This window comes from Microtus pennsylvanicus, chromosome 11 (genome assembly GCF_037038515.1).
Source record: "Microtus pennsylvanicus isolate mMicPen1 chromosome 11, mMicPen1.hap1, whole genome shotgun sequence".
NCBI lineage: Eukaryota > Metazoa > Chordata > Mammalia > Rodentia > Cricetidae > Microtus > Microtus pennsylvanicus.
Window position 1 is genome coordinate 34,873,062 of NC_134589.1, and position 13,797 is coordinate 34,886,858.

Below are 13,797 nucleotides of genomic sequence, written 5' to 3' on the forward strand. Positions count from 1 at the left end.
ATAACTTTTTGTTCATCTGTTTTTTGTTTTTCAAGACAGGGTTTCTCTATGTAGCTTTAGCGCCTGTCCTGGAACTCCCTCTGTGGACCAGAATTGACCTCGAACTCACAGAGATCCGCCCGCCTCTGCCTCCTGACTGTTGGGATTAAGGGCCTGGGCTCCCACCGCCCAGCTCCCACCTATAACCTTAACTACAAAAGGCTCTGTACTTGTCTGTTCCTGGAAATGGCCACCAGGCCTTTGTTTAGGAATGTTGTTAGGACCTACTTGGTTTATGCTTATGTTCTGCTTCCGTAACCCCAGACTATCTGCCTGCCAAAATGCCCCATCTGGAAACACTCCACTGCTTAACTGTGAAGCTCCTTCTCTTCCCCATGTCCAATGCTGATCTGCCTAGCCACCCCATGAGGGAAAGACAGCCCATGTGCACAAATTTAAAAAAAAAAAAGTTGCTTTAATTAATTTGACCATGATATGGGTCGATGGTCTTTCTCCTCCCATCTATGGGACTAACAAGATCTAGAGCGCTTGCCTAGCGTGCACGAAATGCATGCACCACTGTACCAATAAATAAAAGTACCTTTTTAATCCATCCTTAGAATTCTTTCCCTGTAGGAGCAAGGCTGAACAACTCGAAAACGGACATTTAGTATTTAAGTGTGAGGCCTGCTCTCCGTTTTCTCAGGCTAGGACAGCGTACCAACGCCACCTAAACGAGAAGGCTTTGCTCGACACTAAAATTCTGGGTTCTATCCCTTCCCAGCATCTTGGTTTCTTCTTCCAAAGGAAGGTTTGCAGACCGGGCAAGCCCAAGCAGTTTATGTGGTTGCTAAAAGGGAGCAGACTGTGGGATAAGAAGGTAAGATACGTTCCGGTAGGGAGAGAACTACACTGCTCTCCTCTCCATAGTCCTGGAAGGAACAGAGACTTACCTAAAGCACTACTTGTCGCTCACGCTCTGTGGCTCTCCACTCCTGAAGAGGGAACACGCTTCGCGCGCGCCAACCACTTCTTCCGGGTTTCCAGAGAGACTAGTTCCGGATCAGGAAACTACAAAGCGCAGTCATCCTTCCTCCTGTCACACCCACAGGATCCGAATTGAGAAAGCCGAACCGAAATCCCGCGAGGACCCTCTCAGGTTGCCTCAAGGAAGGTGGAACATTTCTCTTTCGGAGGCGGGCTCCTCGGGGGACCGGACCGGAAGTGACGCGAGGGAGTTCCGGTTGGCCGGAGCCCAGCGGCGGGTGTGAGAGTCGGTGCTGGCAGCCGCTTCCAGGATCCTGAGATCCGGAGAAGCCGGGGTCTGAGCGGGTAGGTAGGCGAAAGCGGGGAGTCGGGGGCGCACTCCTCAGCTCTGCTTCTTCCGTGGCTCTCACACTTGGGCGGTGCAGATACAGAACACGCTGTTTTCCACTTGAGGAGTGTTTCAGGTCACTGCTGACAGGCTGTGTCAGCTTGGCTGTAGCCAGGTTATGTGGGACACCTCTCCGCGGTTGGTTACCGGGACATTGGCCTCAGACGCTCCCGACCGTTCGTTCCAGGGTTGGAAGCTGCCTTTGACTTCTCCAGAGCACCCTCCTCGCGGAGTGTCCTGATGAAATGAGCTGATGACCGAGCTCATCTCCAGGACCTTTCGATGCGCTGTTTCTCGTCCCCATGAAGCGCAGGCATGAGGGTGTCTTGACTGTACAGAGTTGCCAAAGGAAAGGGCTTTCGTCTTTCAGAGCTCTTACTGTGAACCTTCTTCCAGCTGCCAGAGAAGGGTTCTTTGCCCTTTCCAAATCCTTAGTCCCCAAATTTTGTATTTCACTGCAGTTGGAACTACTTTGCAGAAAGGCAAGGTGGTCTACTTAAAAATCTTTACAATTTCAAAAAGCTTGTATAGCCAGCCTTGTGTCTCCTGATACCTAACACTTCTGACTCGCAATTGATTTTACATAGCCATCCTTTGCTTTTCTTTTTTTCTTTTTTCTTTTTTTGGATTTTCGAGACAGGGTTTCTCCGTAGCTTTTGGTTCCTGTCCTAGAACTAGCTCTTGTAGACCAGGCTGGCCTCGAACTCACAGAGATCCGCCTGCCTCTGCCTCCCGAGTGCTGGGATTAAAGGCATGCGCCACCACTGCCCGGCTCCTTTGCTTTTCTTCTACCCCATCCAAAAAAATTTTAATCATGCATAGATTGGCGCTGTGGATGTATATTGGCAGTATAATTTCTTGTCTTGACTTTCAGTTCTTCCTTGATGTTTGTAGACATTTTGTAGACAGATTGATTGGTCATTTAGAGATCTTTCTCAGTATTTCTCTTGGCATAATGAAGAATTTAGTATTCCAACTGTTTGTTTTGTTTTATTCTTTTGAGACAGAGTTTCTCTGTAGACCAGGCTATCTTGAACTCAGATATCCGCCTGCCTCTGCCTCCCAAGTTCTGGGCCCATCTGTATCCAGCTGTTACTATTTATGAACTGTGTTGTTATTGGGTCTGATTTTAGGGGATAAACTTACTTATTAGGCAGCAGTTTGTGTGTCGAAGGTTATATTTTTATTGACCTTCGGTATCCCAGAGTTTGTATCGATGCAAAATGACTCTAAAGTGTTAATTTCTCCTAGTTAGCTTATTTGCCTACATTATTTTAAAACACAGATGCATTTTTAGGACTGTGTTTCTTGGATACTTTTAATAATATAATTATATCCTTGAGGTACACATTCAAGAAGCAAATATACACATAAACTCATGTCTGAACTACTCTAGCAAATGGGTCGATGCTGCTCACTAATCTAGCTGCAGCTAGTTTCATCTGATTTTTTCAGATTAGCCGTGGTTTTTGAGTTAGCAAATTGTTGGCACGTCTTTGAAATGAGGTGACAAGTGTTTTGGCAAGTGGAATTGTACGTTTGATATATCATTAATTTTAAAATATAGTAAATTTACTTATTGATTACACAACTACCAGACCCTTTTTTTCTTTTCTTTCTCTTGTTCTTTAGTTCTTGTTTTTTGAGACAGACTCTAGTAAGTAGCTCTGGCTGTCCTGGAACTCACAAATTACCTCCTGTCTCTGGGGTTAAAGGCGTGTGCCACCACACCCAGCCCAAATCTTCTCCCGTTCTGTTTGTTATGTTATCCTTTGTTTGTTTTTTTCTCCTAACTTTGATGCAAATCCCTCTTTTAGGAAGTAGAGACAAGGTCTTACTCTGTAGCCTGAACGGCCTCAAATTCACAATCCACCTGTCTCTGCCTCTGCCTCGTGAGGTTAAAGGCCACTGCATGCAGAAAGATCATTAAATTTTAAATCAGATGACCTGGATTAAAGTCTGGGCTCCAACACTTACTAAGTAATGATTGGCAAATTACCCAGTGTTCCAAGCTCCTCTTGATTGTGATGATAAAGGGGTCACTCTGTTTCATAGGACTGACAAAGTGTTTGGTGAGATAGTACTTGTGAAGTCTCTCTGTAAGTTCAAGAATGGCGTTATTATTCAGGAACTAGAAATACATAAGTGGAGAATAATGTTACTTTGGAGTATTTCAAAATTAAACCATTTATATCATGTCTTATTAATCTGAATATACTATTACCCATATTTATGATGATGGTCTTTGCCCTGTGTTTGAACACAAGAAAGCTAGCCTAGAGTAGCTTGAAATTAGTCACCTTAGTTAATAAGTAAGTGGCTACAAGATGTGCATAGCTTTGCATTTGAGAGTTTAATTCTGACCTTTCTCGGTCATCATGTGTTGTCAGCTGAGAATTACCAAGTACAGAAAACACTGAAGTTTTTAGTGTGTATGCATAATTGACTAATCATTAAAAGTAGCCTATCTTTGCTTACATTAAGTAAGAGCCCATTTTGTTTACTGAAACCAATATTTAAAATTGTAGTTAACTCTTTAAATGCATAGTTAGTGCCTTCTCATTTAATAGAGGGGAGAATTAGGGCCTATGAACTATCAGTGCTTGGCTGGCCTCAGGACTTCAAAAGTAGGTAATGCCAGAGCCTGGAGTAGACTTGAGATCTTGAGTAGACTGAAGTGTTCTTTCCATTCTTCTGAAGTTGTCCTCAAGCCTCCTGGTGAGCTTTGGTAATAGCCTGGTTTGTATATCACTGTTTTCTCACGTCCGTGATTTCCCTCTCTGCTTTTGCTTCTTTAATCCTGTAAATTGTAGGGAAACAAACTGCTCAGTGAGATTCATAGGGAAAGCCAGGGCAGGGACACCTGTGGTCACAATGCTTGAGACTGAGGTGGAAGGATCTACATTCAAAGCCAGTCTCGGATGGACTACACAGTAAGAACATGTCACAAATAAAATTTCTAAAAATTGTTCAGTAGGATGTATTAAGAAAAGGAAATTACTTATGTTTTCCAGAATAGTCTCAGTTCAACATCAATTGTATCAGGTATTGTGAAATGTCATCATTTCAGTGAAAATGACAGGAGCTCTGTAACGTGCCTCTTACTGATGTTACCATGCATGGGAAGAGCTTTTTCTTTTCCTTCCTCCTGATATAAAGAACTTTCTGAGCTGCTGTAATACTGATACTCTCTTTTATTAATTTTCACCTACAAGGTCATTTGTCTAACTGTCATTCTAAGTAAACAGCCTTTGTAGAAGAATAAATGCTTTGTTTTGATCCTTTGACTCCACAGCCACATTTCGCTCCTCCTGCGGGGAGAGCAGTAGTGATAGTGCAGCTCTGGGAACCGGATACACTGAAGCCGACGTAATGTTGATAGTCTGCAAGTGTTCTTTCAGAGTAAACTTGTTTGCGGGGGCGGTGCTGGGTTTGAACCCAGAGCCTTGTGCCAACTATCATAGGTTCAGCTGCTGGCTAAACCCCAACACCCAGAGTAAAGTTTTTTGTTTGTTTGGAGGATTTTTTTTTTTGGTTGGTTGTTTTTGTTGTTGTTTTATAGAGAGCTCTCTCCTAGCTGCTCTGGATTTCATTATATAGACCAGTCTGGCTTGAAACTTAGAGAGCTCTGCCTTCTTCTCGACTGCTAGGGCGAAAGATGTGCTTTACCGCTCCCTGCTAGAATAAATTTTAAAGGGTGTGTTGTCTCTAGAAACTCCCTGTTTTGTTTTTTTGTTTTGTTTTTACGTATTATCTCTTTTTTGTATTTGTAATTTTTTTAAAACAATCTTTTCTCATTTTACATGCCAATTCCAGTTCCCTCTTTCACACCTCCTCCTGCTCCCCTCACCTTTCACCCACCCCATGCCCTATCCACTCCTCAGGAAGGATGAGGCTTCCCATGGGAAGTCAACAAAGTCTGTCATATCACTTTGAGGCAGGACCAAGGCCCACTCCTCTATATCTAGGCTGAGCAAAGTATCCCCACAAAGAGAATGGCTGCAAAAAGCCAGTTCAATCACTGGGGATAAATCCTGGTCCCACTGCCAGTGACCCCACAGATTGCCCCATTCAGAGGGCCTAATTTGGGCCTACGCGGGTTCCCCCCGCTGTCATTCGGGAATCAGTGAGCTCCCACTAGCTCAGGTCAACTGTCTCTGTGGGTATCCCCATCATGGTCTTGATCCCTCCGCTCTTATTGTTGTTTCTCGCTCTCTGACTAGACTCTGGGAGCTCAGCCCAGTGCTAGCTGTGACTCTTCACATCTGTGGCCATCAGTTGCTGGGTAGAGTTTGTGTGATAACAATTAAGGTAGTCATCAATCTGATTACAGTGGAAAGCCAGTTCAGGTACCCTCTTCACTATCGCTTAGAGTCTTAGCTGGGTCATCCTTGTGGATTCCTGGGAATTTCCCTGGTTTGAGGTTTCTTGCTAGCCCCATAATGGCTTCCTCAATCAAGATAATCTCTTTTCTTCTCCCTCATATTTTCTTCCCCCTCTTCCCTTCTCCTCTTCCCCTTCCACCCTCCCTCTTCGCCCCCCATGATCCCAATTTTCTCAGGAGTTCTTGTCTATTTTCCCTTCCTAAGGGGATCCATGTATGTTTCTCGTAGTGTTCTCCTTGTTACCTGGCTTCTCTGGGGTCGCGGACTGTAGGCTGGTTGCCCTTTGCTTCACATCTAATATCCACTTTTGAGTGAGTACATACCGTGTTTGTCTTTCTGAGTCTTACCTCACTCAGGATGGTATCTTCTAGTTCCATCCATTTGTCTACAAATTTCAAGATGTCATTTTTACACCAGTAATGTACAGAATGCAAGTTGAGGGTTGGACATGGTGGTTCCCACCCCCACTGGGGAGGCAGAAACAGGTAGATCTCTTAAGTTCAAGGTCAGCCTTGTCTGGGTCTGCAGAGTTCCTGGACAGCCAGGGCTGTGCAGAGAAACCCTGTCACAGGGGAAAAAAAAAAACCAACCCTGGGATTTGAAGCTTTGGTTCAAACTCCAGCTCTATTACCTGACTCCTGAGCTGGTTACCTAGCCTCTTGTTATCTTAGTTTCCTTGTAGGCTGTGAAGTCAGTGCCCTTTCTGCTAAGGGTCAATGAATAGATTCTGAAAGCATTGAGAACAGGGCCTAGCATGGTTGGCACCATCGGTTGGCACTCTGAGCTGTTGCTGAGGACCCTTTCCCAGCCTGAATGTTTGACAACTCATGTATGATTCCTAATGAAAAGAACCATTTTTGTAGCCATTCATTTGTCCTTTTTGCATTGTTGACAAGTTTGGTTTTGGTTTTTGTTGTTTCATTTTATTTTGGTTTTGGTTGGTTTTATTTCGTTGAGACAGGGTTTCTCTGTGTATCCCTGGCTGTCAGATCCGCCTGCCTCTGTCTGAGTGCTGGGATTAAAGGCACTTGTCACTAGACTCAGCTATTTTCTTTTGTAAAAATTGACTTTTTAACGTTTATTTATGTATTTAGTTATTGTATGTTTGTTTCTGCAGAAGTCAGAGGACAGCTTGGGGGGGGGGGTTCTTTCCCCACAGGGTTCTGAGGATTGACATCAATGGGTTTGAGCTGGGCAAGTGTTGTATCCCTTAACTACACCCCAGTCCTATTAACAGTTTATATTTGTAAGTCATATCACGCAATTTAGAAACTAAAGCCAACTATCTTGACATCAAACAATATTTTCTGGCACTTTCTTTGCATGGAAAGATCATTTTCAGTGAGGTTTATTGCCTTGTTCATTGATCCAGTTGATAGATGTCTTAGTTACTTTTTGTTGCAGTAGAAGGACATTGTGACCGAGGCAACTTACAGAAAAAGGGTTCATTGGGCGTACAGTTCCTGAGAATGAGGAGAAACCGTCACGGCATGGAGCATGGTGGCAGGCAGGCAGTCCTGGTGCTGTAGTTGTCACTATAGCTTCATCCCCAAGCACAAGGCAGAGAGACGGAGCTGGCTACCTGGGATTTTGAAAACGTAAAGCCCAACCCCAGTAAGACACCTAATCCTTTCCAAATAGTTCCACCAATTAGGGACCAAATATTACAGTGTAAGTGCCTGTGAGGGCCATTCTCATTCAGACCACCACAGTGGACAAACATCTTACTACTTAGGTCTTCTGCCAGGTTCTAGGGAAAATAATAGGGAATTTAAAGTGTCATGAAGAAAACGGGTCTGAGAAAGAGCTAGCAATGTCCATTTGTACTTGTTTGGGGCACAGATGGTCTTGGAAGACTTAAAAGTGCAGCATAGTGATACATAACTTTGGTCCTTCCACTCTGGAGGCTTAGGTCAGAGGATCCCCTGAACTTTGGAGTGTAAGCAAAACAGAGAAACCTCAGTTTAGGAGAAAAAATAATGAAGAGAAATTATTAGCCCACTGCAGTATTGCAAGTATAGAGATGAAAGTGGCCTAAACAAGAAGGGTGACCAATATGAATAGAAGATGGCTTGGCACGTAAAGGTACTTGTCACATCTGACAGCCCGAGGTCCGTCCCCAGAGCCCACGTGGTGGAAGGGGAGAACTGACTGACAAATTGTCCTCTGACCTCACATGTGCTCTGTGCCAGGAACGGCTCACCACCCCCACCCACCAACCATAAAGAAATATTTTTTAAAAATCTAGAGCAGTGTGAGGATATATTTGGAATAGGACTTGATCTTAGATAAGATCAATGGTTTAACAACAACTGATGTCAGGAATGACTAGCTTTTGGGTTTAGTAACTGGATGGGTGCTTGTTCCAGGTAATAGGAGAAGGAAGGTTTGGGTAAGACTGGTTTATAAGACAAGTAGAAGCAGGGTGTGCTGGCGTGTGGCTTTAATCCCAAAGATGAGTTCCAGGACAGCCAGAGCTGCACAGAGAAACCCTGTCTCAAAGAATAAATAATAATAATAATAGTGCAGATAGCAAGAGAGATAGCTCAGTAGATACTGGTGCCTGCTCCCAAGCATAAGGGTCTCAGTTTGACCCCAGGACCACATGGTGGAAGAAGAGCATCAGCTCCTGCCAAGTCCTGACTTCCATGTGCCCACTGGGGCCTATGTAGCCCCCCTCCCCCCCACACAAGTAAATAAATGGAATAAAATTTTAAAACAAAAAAAGATAGCTAAGTATGAGTTGGAAAGGGTATTTAGTCCTATTACATACATAAATCTAGAGGCCAGAACCAAATTACAAATTCAAGAAAATATTTTAAATCACAGGACCAGATAAATTACTTGGGGAAGGGAGAGGAGCAATGTCAAAAAAAAAAAAAAAAGCTATGACAAGGAGATTGAGTGTTTGGGGGCCAGCGAGCAGGTAAGGGCATTTGCTGACAATCCTGGCAACCAGAACCCACATTAGGGAGGGAGAGAAGTGACTCCTGCAGATTGTCCTCTGACCTCCTGTACACACTGTGACAGTACCCCTCCCTGAACACACAGATGTTAAGAGAGCATTGGGGCCGGGCGGTGGTGGCGCACGCCTTTAATTGGGGCACAAGATCTCATTACACATGGTTGTGAGCCACCATGTGGTTGCTGGGACTCAGGTCCTCTGGAAAGACAGCCAATGCTCTTAACAGCTGAGCCATCTTTCCATCCCCCAGTGGTTATATTTTACAAGGAGAATGCTAGTTAAGTAAGGGACAGATAGAAGCAAGATTTTCTTATATACATGGAAGCTTTTATGTATTCAGAATATCTGTAAGAAGTCAGTTTTGTCAAATGCTGCTGTCTCATTCAATGGACCACTTACTTCACTCCAAGTTCTTACAGAAACCTTTAGATATTTATGTGTAGGTTACAAAAGGCACTGATAGGAGAGAGAATACTCAAAGTTCCATGACCCTGGTAGTATTTTAAGATCTTTTTAAACATTATGGTACAATCATCCTTTACATCCACATGGACAGATTTCAGGACCTCTGTCAGATACCAAAATACATGCAGACATAGGACTCTAGCACTCAGGAGGAGGGAGGGTAATGGTTAGAAGTTTGAGGCCAGTCTGGTCTACATAGCAAGCAGTTTGCCCTGCCCCCAAGACTTAAGAAATTAAGTTCAGAAACATTCAAGGGATTTCCCATGCATTCCCCTCAAATCATGTATTTTCAGAAAACACATTCTTTAGCTGGCATCACCGTTTGACAGTTTCTGTTACCTAATCAGTCTGGTGGGCTGGTAATCTCTGATTGTGTACATTGAGTTCGGGGTATATTGCTCACTTAGACTGCTTATTCAATTTGTAACACTCAGTTTTGCAGGTCCTTAATCTTTATAGCTGTTGGGAGTCGGCAGCTGTTCCGGCTTGGCCTAGAACTAGATATGCTTAAGCATTCCACTTCCAGATACTTAAAGCAAGAAAGGTTACCAAAAGGTGGTGAGACCTAAGCTGACATCTTCGATGGCTTGCATGTGTTATTAAGGAACCTGACTTGAGCCGGGCGGTGGTGGCGCACACCTTTTATCCCAGCACTCGGGAGGCAGAGGCAGGTGGATCTCTGTGAGTTCGAGGCCAGCCTGGTCTACAAGGGCTAGTTCTAGGACAGGCTCCAAAGCCACAGAGAAACCCTTTCTTGAAAAACCAAAAAAAAAAAAAAGAAGGAACCTGACTTGAAAGGATGTTAATTTTATTGTGGAATAATGTTGCCAAGAAGATGAGAGTCGGTGGGTTTAGTGTTCTTACTTTTCTATCCTTTCTCTTGTTGATTTTTCCAGAAACTTTTATCTAAGGGAATTGCTATTATTGAGTCATCACACAATTGTTTAAAAAATAATATTTATTTATTTGCATATGGGTCTGTACGTGCATACCAAAGCATGTGGCAGTCAGGAGCCAACTTACTGAAGTCGGTTCTCTCCTTTTACATGTAAAACCTGAAATTGAACTGAGGTTATTAGCCTTGGTGGCAGGTGCCTTTACCCACGAAGCTTTAGTTTTAGGGTAGAGAAGTGCCTTGCCAACAGCATATTCCTGACTGTTATTTAGGGCTGTGCTGTATCTGGGTGCTGCTTCTAGTAAGTTTGTTACTAACTTGGTAGGTTTCCCAGCCCCTTTGAGGGACTAAATAATTTTGTTTTGTTTTTATATTCTAAATGGAGCTAATGTTTAAAATGAATGGAGTATTATAGTCTTAGCACTGGACGTACAGCCTACAAAGAGCCTTTGTGAGCTGACTTAGCATTGCTCTATAAGCATTCCTGCCAGAAACCAACAAAACAGCACAAGTTTAATACCAACCTTTTATTTCAAACACAGTCTTTTAAGGCATTTCTCATGCCTGAAATGTGTTTGTTCTGGGTTATGCTTCTGTTCTACTTCTGCCTTTTGACCTAATCAAAAAAAATGGCATTATTGTAAGGAATATAAGGTTTATTTTAGCAGCCTCACTCATATAAGCAAAGATAACTTATACTGTGCACCCGCACTGCAAAGTAGACTCCACTGAAGGTCAAGAATTTGTGCTAGATTCTAGGCTGAGGACATTTCGATCTTTTAAACAGAACAAGAATACTTGGGATTTCCTTCCATATTCATGAACTAGACAGTATTTCATGGCACATGGCTGAAATTGATTCTACTGCATTGAATTGTGGAAAACAGCTTATTATTTTATCTTATCCTACTTATATGGGCTTCTTTTAGATTTTTTGTTTTGTTGTTTTTGTTTTTCAAGACAGGGTTTCTCTATGTGTCCCTGGCTGTCCTGAAACTCACTCTGTAGACCAGGCTGGCCTCAAACTGAGAGATCTGCCTGCCTCTGCCTCCTGAATACTGGAATTAAAGGTGTGCGCTACCACCCCTTGGCTTATTTTTTATCTGTGTGGGTGTTGGCCTGCATGTATGTTTGTGAACCACGTGGGCTTAGTGTCCGTGGAATAGGGAAGAGGGCCTCTAGAACTGAAGTTATAGGCAGTTGTGAGCTGAGCTGATGTATAGGTGTTAGAAACAGAACCCTGGATCCTTTGGAAGAGCAGCCAATGCTCTTAACTACTGGGCTATCTCTCCAGCACCCAATTTTAGACTTTTACCCTCAAATAACTTTTTTGGGCAGTGGATGTGGGGCTTCGTGACAGGGTTTCTCTGTGTAGCCCTAGTTGTCCTGGAATTCTGTAGACCAGACTGGCCTTGAGCTCATCTGCCTGCCTCTAGCTGCCTTTGACTCCCAAGTGCTAGGATTAAAGGCGTGTGTCACCATCTACTGGCAATACTCGTGAAATTTAAAGCGGGGGTGGCATGGAGAAGTAGTGCTAGCCACTTAAATGTAATCTCCCTGTATGATTTGATTGGTTTTGTTTGTTTGGTTTTGGTTTGTGTGTGTATGACAGGTTCTGGCGGGCTCTGGCCTTAGCCTGCCTGAAACTTGTGAGAATCTAGGGTTACAAGTTTGTGTCATCATGTGTTTTGTCTTGTTTCATTGAGATAGGTTCTTATACTGTGGTACATACTGGCCTAGAATTCATTGTGAATCTCATGGCAATCCCACTGCCACAGCTTTTCAAATACTGGGATTGCAGGTAAGTCAGGATGCCTATATCTATATACTTCCCCTTGAGATAGAAAAACTAAATTAATGACAATCCCCCAAGGCAAAAGAAAAACATTTAAGGATGAAATGAAAATTAAGATGGGGGTGTTATACAAATATGCTCAAATGCAAAAGCTCAAATTACCTAAAGAAACATTGAAGGAGAGAAACCAAGAGCGAGATGAGTCAGCATTGAGAGCACCAGCTGCTCTTGCAGAACACCAAGCTTAATTCCCGACAAGTGGCTCTCAGCCATTTGTAACTCCAGTTCCAGGGGATGTAACACTCTTCCGGCCTCCATAGGCACTCCACACAGGTGAAGTACAGACATACATGCAGGCAAAAGATCCATACACCTAATTAAAGAAAAAATTAGAAGGGGATACTTAAGTGGAGATGATAATTTTTTTTCTTTTACAGCTGTAAAAAAATTAAACAATTTTGAGCTGAAAAGGAAAGCAGAATTGGAGTAAGGAATAAGTAAGCTCTGTCTTAGGGAGTGGCCATGGGATATATAATCCAAATGATCCTTGTCCTGGTGGCTTCAACTCAGTCAGGACAGTATTGGTAATTTTCAAGGACAAATTGCCCTTCACTCAACAAGTAATATGATAATGAGATTAATAGGGTGTGCCAATGCTGGATTGGGTAACGACCTGCAGCCAGAAAACACAGGAAGCAAGGACAGATGTATTTCTCAGGTAAAAGGTAGGTAGGTACTTAATGTCCTCTCAGGGTATCTGGAACTTGCTATGATGCCATGGTTCAGGGGCTGAGCCTCAGCTTTGTAGTTTAGAAATTTGAGTTAGTAAACATACAGCCTAGTAGACTCTAAGAATTAGAATTATTCAAACCAGCCTTACAAATCACAATACCAATATTCTTTTTTCTTGTCTGTTTGTTTGTCAATACAGGGCTTCTTTGTGTACCCTTGGCTCTCCTAGAACTTGCTTTGTAGACCAGGTTGGCCTTGAACTCCCAGAGGTCCAAGTGCTGGGATTAAAGGCATGTGCCACCACCACCTGAGGTTGGCTCAATTTTCTAATATTACAAAGAAAAATATGTAGATTGAGATTGTTTCTTTCAAAAGTCTTCAAGAAATAATCTGTATTTAGTTTGGGGAAAGAAATGTGTGTTGCCAACAAGTCAGCACACTCTGTACTGTAAGGCCAGTTGTATTTGGATGCTGCTTTTGGATTTGTTGTGACTTGTTCTGTGACATTATCTGAGTCAGTTTACTTCTGCTTGCCTGTGTGTGCATCATAGGAGTGGTTTGGGCTTGAATACTTTGTAGGATCCTTCTGTGATCTGATTATTCTTACAGAATATTCATAAGGCACTGTCATGTGGAACATTATGCTTTTGAGAGAAAGAGAATTGTCACTATATAGAGGGTATTTAAGGCTGAGTGACTAGATGACATCATTAGGGAGAGAGTGTGAAGAGAACACAAAAAGGAACCTAGGACCAGGCTTTGAATAACTCTAAGAAGTAGAAGCAAACGGAGCTGTCAGTAGCCAGAGGAGTAGGGAAGAGACCCGACCCTTCACCTGCACCCAGCTAGGTAAGAGGCTCAGTAAGGTGTGTGTTCTTGCATTTGTCAGCACAGAGGTCATTAGTGCTCTTGATGAAAGACATTTCCTGATTCCCTCATCTGTGGAATCAGAAGTCTCCCGGCACTGCTGCTGAGGAAGAGTGTGTATAGACTGTCCGCATGCAGCTGTGGAGAATGGTATCTGTGAAGGACGGGAATGGGGAGTACTGGATGATGTTTATCTGCCAGAGAGAATAAAGAAGCCCAGATTGACAGCACAGAGAGAACCAAATGAGCTAAGTGAACTAAGTCTCCGGAAATGTGAAAGAGGGTTAGTGTGGGATGTGTTTGATGACAGGGTCTGTTCCTGTGTAGGAGTGTGTTTTA

The 13,797-nt window shown here is 43.3% G+C and overlaps 1 protein-coding gene across 2 annotated transcripts in view; it reads left to right on the top strand.

The window, feature by feature from the left end:
• Positions 1–1,054: 1,054 nt before the first annotated feature.
• Positions 1,055–13,797, top strand: part of Vmp1 (vacuole membrane protein 1) — a 96,992-nt gene continuing 84,249 nt past the window's right edge. The window contains exon 1 of one of the 2 annotated variants that reach the window (XM_075991217.1): positions 1,055–1,311. The gene's annotated coding sequence lies outside the window, so the exon portion shown is untranslated. Of the gene's footprint in view, positions 1,312–13,303; positions 13,441–13,797 lie in introns of those variants that run through there. The other variant, XM_075991218.1, reaches the window with a different exon arrangement.